Here is a 16,510-nt window from a genome sequence, read left to right as displayed (position 1 = left end):
TGAAACCCTTATAGATGGTATTAGGGACCTTTGCATTTCTATAAATTATGGGCATTCAGAGTCAACCTGCATAAGGCACAGAAAGAAGAAAAGAAGTATAAAGAAAGTTTCTGTCTACTTAGAGAACAGGTATGAAATCACCAACAAGTGTTGTAGAAGGTAGATGGTAAAACCATTCTGTTGAAGTTCAGAGAGAAATAAAGAACCTACTAGGAACTGGAGGAAAGGCAATATTTATTATCAAAGATCAAAGAACTTGGGGAAGTGTGTTCACAGTCTAGCATTTTGTGGAACATATAACTTTCAAGGTGTGAAACTTACTATTTAGCTGAGTTTTCTACACAAAATGTTGGAGAAGAAACTTGGTTCATTCTAATTACTTACAGCAAAACGTGGAGGGAGATTAACTAAAGATGGAATGGTTAAGCCAGTGGAAATCATAATCTTAAAATGTGGAAATAGCTCATCCATACTGTAAAACATGAGAAAGTGTGTTTAGAAGAGCACAGTAGGGGTTGGCAGACTACTAATTTGATAAAGGGATTCCTGTGGGTGTGAGCAACAGACTCTAACCACCATAACAACAAAAGCCAGGAGTAAAGATGTCATCACAGCAGCAGCAGCTCTGCCAAAAAAAACTGAAGAAACCAGTGAGAAAAACAAAAGAAGGCTCGCAGACTTCCAAAGCCCTACAGTACCTTCAACTGAGAACATGTGCTTTCCTTAGTTCAAAAGAAGGACTCCAACATAATCTAACCTCCCTAGGGCTAGGGTCATGGCTGCCTTCCCAGTGATTTCACAGTGCAAGATCAATGCCTGTAGAGCCAAAGGGTGAGGATGCCAAATAGAGGGCTGGGAGGCCACCTTCCTACATGGGTAGGGCCAACATAGAGAGCAACAGCATGTGTAGAGTCCTGCTCAGGAGTAGGGGTGATGTTAGCACCCTGATGAGTGCAAAAGCCTGGAGCTCTGCCCCAGTGGTCCAGGAGGGCAGAGGACTGACCGAGAGAAGGTTTATTCTTAAATCTTAGGGCTGAAGGGAGTCTGGCCTGCTGCAGTACACATTCACATAGGACTTGTCATCACTTTTGCATTGCCTGCTTTTCCCTTTTTGAATGGTGATGTCTGACCTAGGTCACAGAATTGTATTTTGGGAATACATAACTTGTTTGGTTTCATTGGTTCATAGCTGGAGGGAATTTTTGCCTCAGCATGAATCTTACCTTGAATCTCAACCATATTTGGTTTAGATATTATTTAGCTAGACTTTGTACTTTAGACTCAAATGATTATGTTGGAATAATTTGAGACTTTGGGAGCTCTGGGGAAGGAATGAACACATTTTGAAGGTGAGGACAAGAATCTTGATAGGTCAGAATGGAATGTTAAGGACATAGTGCTTGTGAACATCTCACCCTCTTAAGTCATGATACAAAATCTGAATCTCCAATATGATGGTATTAAGAGATGGTGGTGATTAAGCTGTGTGAGTGGGGCCCACATGCTCCTAAACAGTGGACCACAGAGAACTTTCTGTCTCTTTCTGCCTCATGACCACTGAAGAAGATGACCACCATCTTCTAAATATTCACCAGATACCAGACTTGCTGGCACCTGGATTTTGAAAGTTACGGCCTCCAGAAATCTGGGAAATAAATGTTTATTGTTTAATTCACCCAGTCTGTGGTAATCTAAGACTACAGCCTAGACTGACTGAGCACCCCATGGGATAGATTCAGATGAATACAATAAAAAAATACATGCTTTCAAACCACTTCTTCAGATTGTGCTATCTACAGTGATGTGCTTTCTACCACTGAATACATGACACAAATTTTTGGTATTTACTTACAACATGTCATAAAATCTTAAGAGATATGTTTATTCCTCTCTATATCAATAGAGTATTTTTGTTTTAAAAGACTACATAATGTTTTCTTAATTTGGTCCAGAATAGCTTTTATTGCTGTTCTTTATTGGTTCTCAAGAGTTGAAGATGTGTAAGGTCGGTTAGCAAACAATAGAATATGGGAGAAAGTCTCAATCCTATTGCAGGATCAATGTAAGGAAAGGAAATTTTATCATCCATCCACAGTGCTATTGTAAGTTATAGCTTTATGGGAGGGAGGGAAAGAGGAAGAGAGGAAGAGAAGGAGAGAGAGAGAGAGAGAGAGAGAGAGAGAGAGAGAGAGAGAGATTGATTGATTAGTGAGGAGGTATTGATAGGAAAGAGCTCTGTGCAAAGTCTGGGTTCGGGTCAGTTAGCAAACAACAGAATATGGAAGGAAGTCTCAATCCTATTGCAGGATCAATGTAAGGAAAAGGGGATTTTATTATCCCTCCACAGTGCTATTGTAAGTTATAGCTTTATGGGAGGGAGGGAAAGAGGAAGGGAGGGAGAGAGAGAGAGAGATTAGTGAGGAGGTATCCATAGAAAAGAGCTCCATGCAAAGTCTGAGTTCTGGGCAATTCCTTAATTCATCTTACTCTTGGACTGACTAAATGTGTTTTCATTGTCTCAATCTCACATTCAGAATGAAAAGTCATTACAATAAGAAAAAAAATTGCTTTCAAATAGCAAATGACAAAACCATCCATTTTTAAACACTAACTTTGGGGACAGAAATTTTAAAATAATTATAACATGGCTGCTACATTCTAGGCACTGTGAAAGTGTCTTAAATTAACTAATTTGGAAAATCATTCTTTGAACTTCATTTATTAAATCTTTCATAGATTAAAAATTGAGATTTGTTAGTTTGTGTGACATATCCAATAGCTTATCTGTGGTAAATGTTGCAAGGAGGACTGATACAGATGTTTGGTCCAAATCCTACAGCACTTCCTCTATTCTTATATATAATTTATAGCATCGTATTCTATATGTAAATCATGATGCACTTTTGGTCAGAAAATTGTTATTTGTTAGTTTTTGTTTTGTTTTCAAGACACATAAAAAGAAAATATTTCTTATTCTTACCTAACAGCACTACTGCCCACATCCAGGTCTTGTGCAGTTACAGCGCCAATTATGGTCCTGACAGGGGTGTCTTCATAAACTTCCATGGTGTAAAGTGGCTTGCTAAATACAGGAGGCTCATCTACATCCAGAACACTGATCTTCACTGTAGCAGTGTCTTTGAAAGGGCCAGCAGAGTGAAACCGGTGGTCAAGGTGAAGGTTGGAGGCCTCTACTTTAAAAGTATATGCCTTCTTCGTTTCAAAATATAAAGGCTGTAGTGAGGACAAATCCAAATTGAAGTGTTACATTTTTTATAGAATGTGGCATAAACCATGAGCATCATTTCAGAGCAATGCAAGTTGGTATTAATTATACTGGTTTTGAAATGTCTCACTTTTATAATTAGTGTGTAAGTAAAGCACAAGGTCAAACTTTCTGGGTAACTCATAAACATAATCTTTTGCACATATTAAATTTACATAATGTACTTATGAGCATACATACTAGATAGGGGTTACACATTTTATAAAAGCAGTTTGAAATCAGTTAATAGTTTAAGGAAAGCACTTCTCACATCTTATCCAATACTGACATCTAGTGGAAGCAAGCAGTGATAAAAAAATGGAACAAAAATGGAATTGTATAATTGAAAATTTCTAGATTCCATTTGTAAATTTGGCATAACAGCACATTTTTAAGTTCATTTTTCCTATTGTGACATTAGTATCATTTTCTTTTAAATAATTATGAATTAATAAGTCGTTTTATTAGAAAACATTTGTATCAAGATTCAAAATCACACACAATGGTAATTATGAAGAGTGTTGGTCTTTTGTGTTCTCAGAACTCCATATAAATACTGGTTCTCCCATGCATTGTCAGTAAGTATCACCAAGAATTCAGGCTTCCAACATATATGAACAAATTAAAGAAGGCATTGGAACAAACATACAAGTCATTTTCCAGATTTTCAGTAATGCTCAATTTTAACTTGCTACTATTTACATTCACCCTCACTGTAAATGTTAGTTTTATTATGAAAGTAACTGAAAATGCTATATTCCAGAAATATGGTGCTACTATGTTGCTTTGTTAAGTGATAAGCTTAAGTGTAATGACTCAGACTTCTAATCTCCAAGGAAAAACTAAGACAACACAAATTTAACATTAACAGTGAATACGGGGACCCTTAAGTTTCTGTTTGCTAAAGCAGTTCCCTATAGTGTGACCACAATGATTTGCTAATTGCCTTGTCAGCATCTGTTCCTTTATCTAGCACACCAGAGGAAACTAAAGGAGGTTTATTTTCACTTTTAAAGACATGAGTATTATTTTATGTATTTCTTCTGAGAAAAAGAGAAAAAAATCACTTATGTATTTAAAAACTCTCACAATTCAATGAAATCTGCTATGGTAAAATCAGTTATAAGTCTTGTATATGCATCAAGTAAGTCTCCACACAATATTTTTAATGCATGAGACCATTCATTTATTCCCCTTTAATTATTCCCTTCATTTTATCAAGTTCATTATATTCTTATTCCTATTTTTATCTTTGTTCTATGCAAATAATTGATTTGACTTTCTGATAATTTAGTCATACCTGTTAACATATAACATTGATTTCTTTCAGTTTTTATTACTTTCCTGTTAGAAATGTTTATTTCTCTTAAAACAAATAGAAATAAAATTGATAATATGGCCACTGGTCCCATGATTAGGAATGAAATATCTAAGAAAGCATAGATAGAGGATAATCCCATGATGATATTTTGACCCATCTAAAGCTTGACTCTCATGCTTTGAGAAAGGAATCAGACTCAAGAAAATACAGCTAATTTACAGAAAAATATGTCAAAATGTTATTTAAAACAAAAAGAAGAAATCAGTACAAATAGTGAGAATGAACAGTTTCGAATAAATAAGACCAAAACAAGACAGGACACATATTTTAAATATTAAGGACTATAATGGTGAATATAAGTTAGGATTATTATGTAAGTTTCTGAGTAGTGAATTAGTAATAATTTAAATTCTTTACAACAATAACTTTTGTTTGGAAAAAGGAAGAAACAAATAACAAATTAAAACTTTCACCACTGAATTAGTTAAAATATAAAAGATTCTGGCAAGGCAAGAGGTATCCCCTTGGAAAAACAGAAAGGTACAAAGGTAAATAAGATTTTTTTTTTCTCTCAGCATTCAATAAATTATAGAATAAAGGCATGTTGTCTAATGGAGAAGTTTGAAGAAGCAATAAATTTCATTTAAAACACCATAGTAGTTGTCTGAAAAAAAGAGAAAAAAAAAGTAAATTGAAAGAGTTCACTGGCTAATTCAAATTAAAGAAAATACAAAGTTCTTCTTGCATGTAAAAAAATAAGTGCTCCATAAATGTTAAACAATGTATTTTCCTGACAGTGAACCCTAACATCTATCTTAGAGCAATCTAATTTTAACAACTTTGGAGTCCTTGATTTCAAAGCAAACTGAGTTGCCCCAGCTCAGACTTATTCTCTTTTGGGCACCAAATCCACGGCTATCCTAAAATGTAGGCATTCTTACCAACTGTTTCCCATCTCTAATTTTCCTCTAGATGTTGAAATGCCTCTGACTATCTGTACTAATGTGTATATTTGTATATATAGCTTATATATTGTATATATAGTTTTATTTTCCCTCTTAATAATACATTACATCTGTCTGGATGAACTTGACTCTTTACTGGTAAACCGATTTCAAGCCAGAGACAGAAAGAGACTTCTGAAACATTTTTCGCTTTTTTAATTTTACTTTTATTTTTAGGAGATAAGACATGATGTATGTTTTTAAAGAAGTCCTGGCCTATCACAACAGGTAAGAATTTGGCAGTGAGGGAAATAGAGAGTGAGATGAAAGAAGCTTTTTGTACATTTAGATTTTTTTTTTTTGCAACCAAAACGTTATTTCCTACGAAGATCAAAGAACAGGAGAAAATTGTAAGAGAAATGCCACAATTATATTCTATGTGGACTTCTTCACGACTCTGACCCTTAGGCAAATTCACAAAATGGTGTAACTCTGAAAGAGCAAAGAATCACCAATCATCTCTACTTGCCTGTACTCACCCATCTGACAGACAAAAGCCATATTTGGAGGGAGATTTTGTAATCGACAAAAATTCTAACATTTGATATAATTATAGAACAGAAAAGATTTTTTTTGGTAATTGCTAGAAAATTGGTTCTATTTTTGATGGGATTAAATAAATTTGAAATATTTATTTTTTACACAGTACTTTGAGAATTTTATGACATTGCTCTGGGCATATTTAATTCAGTGAGCCTTTCTAGAAGAATAAGAAAAAGACTGACTAAAGAGAGTTTAACTGAGCAACTTCTTTGGATTTTTCTGTAACAAAAGATTAGTAAGATCAGAACTTTTGGAAAACAATTCACAATATAGGAAATTGTGCTACATAAGACCGTGACTATGGTGAATTGGAGAATGGCATATTTAGTTTCTCTCTGGAATACAAAGTGAGAGAAGGGTCAAATTTTCACCTTTTACTTCTTTTTGTTACATTGCTTTATTTACTCTTTGCTGAAGTCCAGATAATTAAATATACATAAAATGTTCAATGACAAATAATTTTTGTTTCACTTAAAAGGAGGATAAGCTATTTTTAATATTAAATATCAGAATAACCCCCTGGGCTCTTTTAGGCCTCCTGTTGTTTCCAGATAATGTTGAGTGGAAACAGGTACCTATAATTACAGATACATGAGAACTGGGAAAAAACAGCTGTGGCAGACAGAATTCTGAGATGCTCCCTATTTTTGTCCCCATTGCCCCCAACCATTTTATGTAATAATTCTGCTCCTTAGTGTGAGGGACTTGTGAATTAAATGGCATATTACTCTTGTCAACTTGTTCAGTTCTGTGGAAAAAATAATATGAATATAGAACTAAGGCCCTTAATCATTTGACATTGACTGAAGACACATTCTGGTGATGTCTGACCTAGCAAATGGTGCAAATGATTCTGGCTGGACTTTTTTTTTTCTCGGTGGTGCTGGGGATTGAACCCACGGCCATGTACATGCAAGGCAAGCACTCTACCAACTGAGCTATATCCCCAGCAGCTCTGGCTGGTCTTGAGCAAGTGAACATGTGAGCACAGGAGCCAGTGTGGCAAGTGCCTAAAGGATACCTATGAGGATTGAGACTTGATCTCAGCCAGGAATTAACAAAACAATCATAAAACCTCAGCAAAGTTAATTCTGCAGGCAACCAGTTAGCTTGGTAAAGAGTTCCAACCTTGTATCAGATTTCAACCTCAACCCACACCTTCAATTCAGCCTGAAAAGCCGACAGTGAAGGACCAGGGATGTGGCTTAGCCGTCTTCCCATCTATAATGTTATTGCAGCAGTTTTCATGATGAGCATCTATCAGTTTTACCAACAAAGTGAAGGGAACACTCCAAAAATGAACAAAAAACAATGTATCCTTGGCATTAAGGCTGTACTCAATCACTTTGTAGGTCTTCACAGTCAAGAGAATAGAAAACTGTGAAGGGACACAAATGAGCGAGGAGTGTAATGTTTTACAAAATGTACTAGTCCCTTTCAAGATAAGGAGTTAGAAAACAGATTTAAATCAGACTGAACCATGATGAAAATACATTAGAAAAACACTCTTCCAAAGCAAGTTTATATACCAGCTGAACAATAAAGATAAGATGTTCAGAACACATATTATTTTGAAAGAAAGTCAAGTTTTCCATGAGTTAATTTTATGATCAATAAAGTCAATTCCTCTCTGAGAGAAGAGATGGGAAAGCTTATATATATATAAAATCTCCATTGAAGAAGGAATTAAATTCAATATTTCACTAAAAATAATCAAAGATTTGATGAATAATTGATGTTCTTGTACCACATGAGAAAGTCCCTATAGTGAAGAAGCATGCAACAAAATAAAATGTGGATATTTTAAATATAGGCTTTACTTTTGACAGTGTTCACAGTATTTCTTATACAGTTAAAAATTATATAACTATAAATAAAAAATTGCCATTTTATTTAAAGAATAAAATAAACACTACATCCAACTTATCTCTAAAAATATTACAACAGAACTACTTATTTAAAATGGATTTAGTTTTTCTTTGCAAAGTTATTGCATTCCAGTCTTTTGTAATACTGAAAATATTTTGACGGTCATTTAGCAAGTACCTGAAAGACCATGGACATTAGTTCAATGTCTGTTTTTTAGTGACAATAATTTCTGGAACAAATCTAGTAACAAAGACAAAATAAATCAAAACAAAGGCAATAATGTCAGGGCTTCTTGCTACACATTGTCAATAATAATTTTCATAAAATGACAAAAGGTTTCATCAAGTATTATAAATGCTTAAGTGAAATATATGAGTCACATACATGTACAGTATAAATCATTCCTATCTGGAGAGGCCAGTTATTTTTTTTTTGTCACATATCATTATTCATTGCAATGAAAGTATATGCTTTTCAAAATACACCATAGTTGAAAATAAGCCATGTGATTTTGAAAAATGTATCCTTCTTCCATGCACTTCAAATTTCCCATTAATGAAATCAATAAAACACTGCTTTTCTTATATACTTTGCAAAATATTTTGAACTTTATATAGTACGTAAGTGAACATGAAATGTTTTTTGTCTTATCCAACAAAACATTAATACCCTATATATTTTAGAGATTTTCTTTAACAAACAGGACAAAACATAAACACGATAAAGAACTTCAAATAAGAAAAATCAGATATGTCATAAATGAGTGTCATAAGTACAACAAGTGCTGTTGCAGAAATGCTGAAATTTTGTAAAATAAAGTAAGAGACAACCAGTTTGGGAAGGAGGGCTCAAAAAAACCGTTGATGATAAGCAAGGGAGATAATACTAAGTAACAGGAAAGTATTGAAATTCCTGTGAGCAAGAGACTTCCATGAGAATGTGGAACAGCTCAACAACTCAGGTAGACACCTGCAGTGAATTTGGTGTGGGTGAAAAGGAGCTTGTACATGTGTGTGACAGTGTGTACAGAGGCTGGTAAAAGAAAATATGCAGCCTGCTTTTGACTTTTCCAGCAATGGGGACCAGATAAAAGTCTAAGTAAGATAATCAGATGTAGTTCCCACCCTTCATTCACAGGATGAAAGAGTTCCTGAAGGAAGATAAGGGGTGAAGCTGGCAAATACTTAGCAGTGTTGGATGGGAGTATTAAAGAAGGATATAAGCCACAACATTAATTTCTGCTCAGAAGAAATCACTGGCTAAGCTCTTGCCCTGTTTTTTTAAAACAAAGGTCTAAGGGAATGGTAGAAACCTAAGAAGCATTCTGGACTTTTTGTTAAAAAAAACTAGAAAGGACAAAAATAAGACAGGTCACATGTTTATTGGAGAAAAAGAAGGAATATGGCTTTATACATTTTGAGGTTGAAAAAAGCATTAAGAAATATTCAAATAGAAAAATCTGCAAAGCAGTAGAAAAATTGGCCTTGGTTTTGTTAATTCGGGGTTAATTTAGAGTTGAATCTATTAAGAAAAGTTGGGCAAGGTATTTAAAGAATATAAACAAGGTTTAGAAATTAAAAAAAAAAAAAACAAGAGAAAGACAAATATTTGGAAAAAAAACAGGAACATAATATTTGTAGAAACAACATAAGGAGTACCCCTTTCTCTGAAACTAGGAATGTCAGAGTTACTAAAAATAGAATTTTAAATTTTATTAATTTTTTTGAGCATATAAATTAGTCTACAATTTATTTTCATTTTATTCCTAAGAGATATTCTAAAATTTACCACATGATGGTGCTGTTACCAAGTCATATAGTGTGGAAATAATTCTCAGTCATATAAAATGATAAAATTAATGAGTTTTACTGATTCATGAGTAAATATAAAATATAGATGCCCAATGGAACCAATTGAGGCCACAGCCTATTTATAAAATCGTTCTGTTGAAAAGTCAAATATTTCATCTCCTATTTAAAAATCCTTCTACTTTACATTTAATGTGATCTTTAGTTATGTAAATTCAAAATAAAAATATGCTAAGATAACATCAAACTGGTTAAACTTTTTAATTTCAAAAAATGTTTTACTTATTTTATAGTAAATAAGCCACTACTTCATCATTCTTCATTTTAAACAGATGCCACCACTACTTTGTAGTTCTTAACAGACATTTTTATAGAGATGGTACAGGACTCTTTCTGAAATTCTGCAGGATATTAAACTGTTCTTTGTATTACTGAAGTATTCACTCTACTGTTTTAATTACCTAAGTTTTCATTCAGCAACAAGCAAACCAAAGTGTTTCTCAATATATTTATCCATTTAGAGTTTTTTAACTAATGTGAATTCCTCTTCATTTTTATATTCAATAAGTATATATTTTATTTTTATTTTTCTCATAGGGAGTAATTACTAAGATATAGTTTATTTGTCTTTTAAATATAAGAATTTTTTTGAATTTAAAACAGCTGATTTTCTAATTGCAAATATATCCCAGCTCCTAGATTTTAAGATGTGATTGAAACTTTCAGAAGCATTATTCTAGTTTTTCTAGTGTTGGTATTGCTATATTATTCAAAAACACATAAGAGAATTTTAATTTGTGTATACTTTGTTCAGTGTAACATGCAAGAGTAGAGTAAGAGTTGGTTTGGGTTTTTACCAGTATTGTGTGCTTTGGAGAGATTTACAAATTTTCCTAATTTTACTCTGAATTCAACGTAATACAGTGAAATGACAGCTTTCTTCATTCTCCTCAGCTAATATAAACCTGAGTTTCATTTTTATATATCCTCACCCTACAGAGGAAAAGGAGAGAAGTATACAGTAAAATAAAACTAAATAAAAGATTTTGAAGATAAAACAACATTGAAAATATGTGCTTCAGAACATTGAGCATTTGAATGTATTTTAAGTGGGTTAAAAAAAGAGAAGCTCTGTTAAATTGAAGAATATATTATTTCATTCCTCTACTGCTGCTTAAAAGTTTGTCAGCCAAAAATTTAAAATAACTCATCTTTAAAATACAGCTATGTATTCATATGTAGGATATATATTTATGGATTTCCTAAAAGTATTTAGTATACATAAAAATATGATTTATGTAGGAACTGTCAAAAAATAATTTTAAGATCATATGGAAAATTAAAATACTACTGTTGATGTTTACATTCATATTTATTTTTGCTCATTTCATTCTTCAAAGACCAATAATAAGTGCAAGATAAAGTTTTCTGAGAACCTACTGCATGTAATGCTTGAATAGTCTTATTACATGAGCTTTAACCAAAAGGATTCTGTATTTTAAATACAGCTGCCATTTTAATTTATTTTGAGTTTTCCATGCACTTTATTCAGCTGAATATTTTTTCCATTATTCCTTTTTCATAAAATCATACCACCATGTTTGATATATATATATATATATATATATATATATATATATATATATATGTGTGTGTGTGTGTGTGTATGTATGTACATAAGCACATTTCATGCAATCCAACACGTAGATAGATGTTAGATATTTCAAAAATTGTGTTGCAAAACTTACTTCTTAGATTTAATAGATGTAGTCTATAGATTGCATTTTTTTCAACAGAATAGGTTACTAGGTAGAGATTGCCCCTGGTGGATCCTTATTTAGAGATCACAGCAAGTTAAAACATTGAAAGTGACTCCAAGTATTCTGTCAGGCTCTGTAAGTACTGAATTGTTTGGTGTAATGTTCTACATGATAAAAATAGTTATAACAATATGTTTTGACTGTTTCTTTAAATTTAGCCAGAATCACCAATTCTCGCAGTCTTTACTTCTATGAGCATCTCAATCTGTTTCTTGGATTAATTTCAGTGATCTTTTCACTGGGCTTTTCTCAGCCTTACTTAAGTAAGTCTTACTTGCTTAAGTCTGATTTTCCTCAAAGCATACAGAGTAAACTGACTCTATTAGAACAGAGGTGATTTACATATAACTCCCCTCATTATTACCAAGCTCAGAGTCCTTGACCTGACCTACAAGACCTCCATCATGGGACATTGAATACCTTTTCTCCAATCAACATTCCTTTTATTCACTGACCTTTCCAGTCTCTTTGTCCATCAGTCCCTCCTCAGAGAGAGATTTTGCAATTGTTGCTTAGTTTTTCTGAACACATGTAATGTACACAGTTGTTGTTCATCTGTCTTTCTTCAGAAATATGCTTATATTTCACCATAGCCCCAAAGTCTTCTTGACCTTTACTATAAGACTGCCTTTCACATTCCTGTAATCTTTTTACCTTGAATTATGCCTATCAGCTTGAATCTATCATTGCTGATAGAGATATTTCATGTGTCAATTTTCCGATTTTCCCAATTGAATGGATGGAGCTGGAGAACAGGGAATGTCTATCTTTGAGTCCAAAATGGATCTGGGACATGGTGGCTACACCATAAATATCCCTTGAATGATGAAGGGAAAGGTATAATCACAGATTTATTTGGACAAGGAGTTTTATGCCAGTAAGATGAATGATTAATTTACCTCAGGAGGAAACACTGTTTTGTCTTTTTTAGAGATACATTTTTCAGATTGATTATCTGCATTATGTAATTCAATTTTAATAAGGCATTTCCATAGTTTTATAAATCTCAAAGTCAATCCAATAATTTTTTTTTAAATTCTCAAAAATTCAAACAAAAAATGATGTAGCACCTACTCACTATTAATCTTTCCTTGGACTGAAAATGCATTTTTACTGATTAATAATAGTTAAGTTTTTTATAATTTATAACTGCAACACTTCCTTTAAATATTATATTTTTGACTTCATAAAATAATAAAGAAATATAACACTATTTCTTTCCAAATATATTTAAAAATAAAGATTTTTCTGATTGACATCTAATCATCAGTTACTTACAGGCATGGATGAAAAATAGGTGTCTATAAAAGTAAATATAAAATATATAAAACTACATTGATGAATATAAAATACTTTTATAATAGCAAGATGAAAGAATATTTAAATGTAGATATGCATAATTTAGTATTAATTCTTTCACTCAGATTAACTTTGTAAATCTAATTAATTTAATGGTTAAATTTTAAATTTTAAGATACTATTTATTATCATAAATAGTAAAATATTTTCTACCATTTTTAGTATTATTAGCTTATTAATATTTGTTACAGTTGTTTCATTTGGATTGATTTTGAAAAATATTTAAATATTATACTTTTACATAAAATTAATAGGAATATTCACTGATATGTTACTGAGTAGAAAAGAGAAATACTAAATAACAATAGAGAAATACACAAGAATCATACACCTTTTTTCTTTGTGTAATTCTCAAATTCAGCATTAATGCATAATTTTAGATGGTATCATGTGTGTTAACTAACTTCTGGACTAAGTACAATTTATGTACATTTGTGGGAATAAAAACAAAATGACTATCTATATGAAGCTTACATTTACTTTTATGATGATTTTCATTATAATTCATAGTGTTTCTTATTAAAATTCAGAGCTCCTAACAAATATGAGAAGAAAAGACTGATTAATAGCACTGATTTCAAAAATATTTCTTCTGGGTTGAAATGTTCATAAATAGTAACAGAAATGACATGTACTGCAGTTTGGGGTTAAGAGAGTATACATTGTACAAGGAGAGGGGGAAAGAAGACCTAAATTTAATAAGATTCACTTTTTTGCTATACTTCACTACTCAAAATTCATTGTTTTCTTCATTATAATGGAAGCAATCTACATGCCTCCAATGGAATCAGGTTTCTTTCTCACATTTACACACTCCTTCATGTGCCACTACCCAATAAAAGACAAAACTACATATTGGGCAAGTAACAATTTCTTTCAAGGGTCTGAACAACTTTGCTGTCCTCCTCCACTGCTCTTTCCACTCTCCCTTTCTTTCTCTTGCTCTAAAGTTTGGCCAGAATCACAATTCTCTCAATCTTCACTACTATTAGCATCTAAATCTCTTTCTTGTATTATTTCAATGATCTCGTCACTGGGGATATTTCTAGTCTTACTTCCTAACTGATAAAAGTAAAAGTCTCTGTAGGCTTTTTTCTTACAGAATTCTCAAGTCCATTATTATCCTTTCTTATTTCTTCCACTTCTGCACTGAATAAAACTTACCAACAATAGTGTTTCTCCACTGTGATATCAACTCTCACCAATAATGTGCTAACTTAGATATTTATACTCTGTGTTCTCCAAAAAGTCATGAAATGTCAAGATCAAATTTGGTAAGATAAAAGTTATTGATTGTTTTTTTTATTTTTAAATTGATCATTTTTGTACATATATTGCTATAAAATTAATTAGAAATTAAACTCTGATAAGAGTGTTAAAAAAGTACAGAATCAAATTATTATGCTTCAATTTTCAATATAAATCCATATTTGTTAAATCATAGAATAACACTATCTGTGGGAGTGAATATTTCATAATAATTACTTTTTTATTTAAAATATTACTAATTAAAGTAAAATTAAAATTGCTTATACTCTTTCATTTTCTTTAATTATTTTTAGATAGTAAACTGTCAAAACCTTTGTTTATGTACCTTTTTTAGTTTGATAACTCCTTCTTGTGTATCCTCATCTGTGACGATGTCAAACAAATTCCCTCCATCTCCGGGAACAATAGTGTACTCAATTTCTGCATTTTGTCCAAAATCAGGATCCAGAGCTCTTATTTTTCCAATAGCTGAGCCAACAGGAGAAGATTCAGGAACTTTCAGATGGAAGATGCCTGATAAAATATATGTAATTTGCATTGACAGTGAACTAGTAAAGGAAGATTATCAGGTTTGAAAAATGTAGACTGCACAAAGTAAATCAAATTTGGAACATTATAGAGCAAAATGCAAAGGCAATTTGCTGTCAAGGATTATGATTATATGTAATAACTTCATTTTCACTTCAGTAGACCTGCTTTTGATTTTTAAATGGGTATTATAAATAATAGAGTGTGCTATATTAAAATTACTGTGTGGAAATATTTTAATATGATGGATATCAAATTATACCTTCTATGTGAGGGTAAAAGTCTTCATAATTGTCACCAAAGTAATCAATACCAATAAAATAGAATCTAAAACACAATAAAAAGATATATATATATATATATATATATATATATAGATATATATATTTATATATCTATATATATATATATATATAATTAATAAATTGATAATAAATAGATAATAGATAGATGGATAGTTATTTATGAATTTGAAGGTTATGTATACAGAAAGTAACCATTACAATGACTATGAATTCATCTTACAATGAACTGAAATGATAAGCTGTACACTAATACAAAATTCTACCTCGATGAATTTAAATAAGGCATATTGGAGACAAAGATTCAGCTCATTTTTTTAATAGGTAGAGAGAGAGAGAGAGAGAGAGAGAGAGAGAGAGAGAGAGAGAGAGAGATTTTTTTAATATTTATTTTTTAGTTTTTGGCAGACACAACATCTTTATTTGTATGAGGTGCATCAAACCCAGAGCTGCACGCATGCCAGGCGTCAGCTCATTTTTAATACATATTAACTTGGCATACTTTCTAATATTTAAACTGAGTACATAAAGTTTGAACTCCCCAATTTTTTTCTTTTTCTCATTAAAGGAGAAAAAATTAAACTGATCATTTTTACCACCAAATAGAATACTTACATTACATGAAATATGTACTGGATCAGAAAAAAATGTAAAAAAAGGAATACTTATCTGTGGAAAATATTCCAGAACTATGAAAATAGTAGACATAATTTAAAACCTTTGTCAAAAATTTAAGGTTTAAGATAAAGAAAATAAATAAGACATACTATTTTTTGAACATCTCATCAAAGTGAATATTAATGGGGTAAACAATAATATTCAAATCAAAGTTAAAAATTTTAGCAGATGCTAAAATGAATGAAGAAGTTCCATGTTTAATTTTGATACTGGAATTCCAGTTTCAAATTCTATAAATAAATTTTGAATGTCACTTTCCCATGGACAAACAAAGTGCAGTGATTAAGTTCTTTTAGAATTCTAGTACATATGTGAATATTGAGTTATGACGGCACTCAAGACTTTTCTTGCATGGTGAAGTTCACTCAACAAATTACTTTTTAAACTTATAATTATTTGCTTCAAGATGGCATGAAAAATTATTAAATTAAGTCACTTCATTTTTCATTACCAATTATTTTTATAGAATATATAGTTATTTCACAATCAGTTGGCAAAACTTGGTAATCTCATCAGCCCTGGTAACAGTTAAATTTTGCCAGCTACCCTCTACCTCCCAAATATTTCCCATTTTTTCTTGTAAATTATTTTGAAATCTGCCTTATTTTAACTGACATCGAAAGAACATCACCTCAATAGAACACACATTCTGTCTTAAGAGGGCTAAATATCCACCTATATCTTGTTTATTTGATGCACAAGAAAGAAGGTATATATATATTTGCGGTTGGTACCAGATATTGA

At 31.8% G+C, this 16,510-nt stretch overlaps 1 pseudogene; it reads right to left on the bottom strand.

The window, feature by feature from the left end:
* The window catches only part of LOC143387311 (cadherin-12-like), a 79,118-nt pseudogene that overhangs the window by 46,333 nt on the left and 16,275 nt on the right, over positions 1–16,510 (bottom strand).

The sequence above is a fragment of the Callospermophilus lateralis genome, unplaced genomic scaffold (genome assembly GCF_048772815.1).
Source record: "Callospermophilus lateralis isolate mCalLat2 unplaced genomic scaffold, mCalLat2.hap1 Scaffold_127, whole genome shotgun sequence".
Lineage (NCBI taxonomy): Eukaryota > Metazoa > Chordata > Mammalia > Rodentia > Sciuridae > Callospermophilus > Callospermophilus lateralis.
The sequence above is the reverse complement of the archived record's forward strand: the minus strand, read 5'-3'. Positions and strand labels throughout refer to the sequence as shown.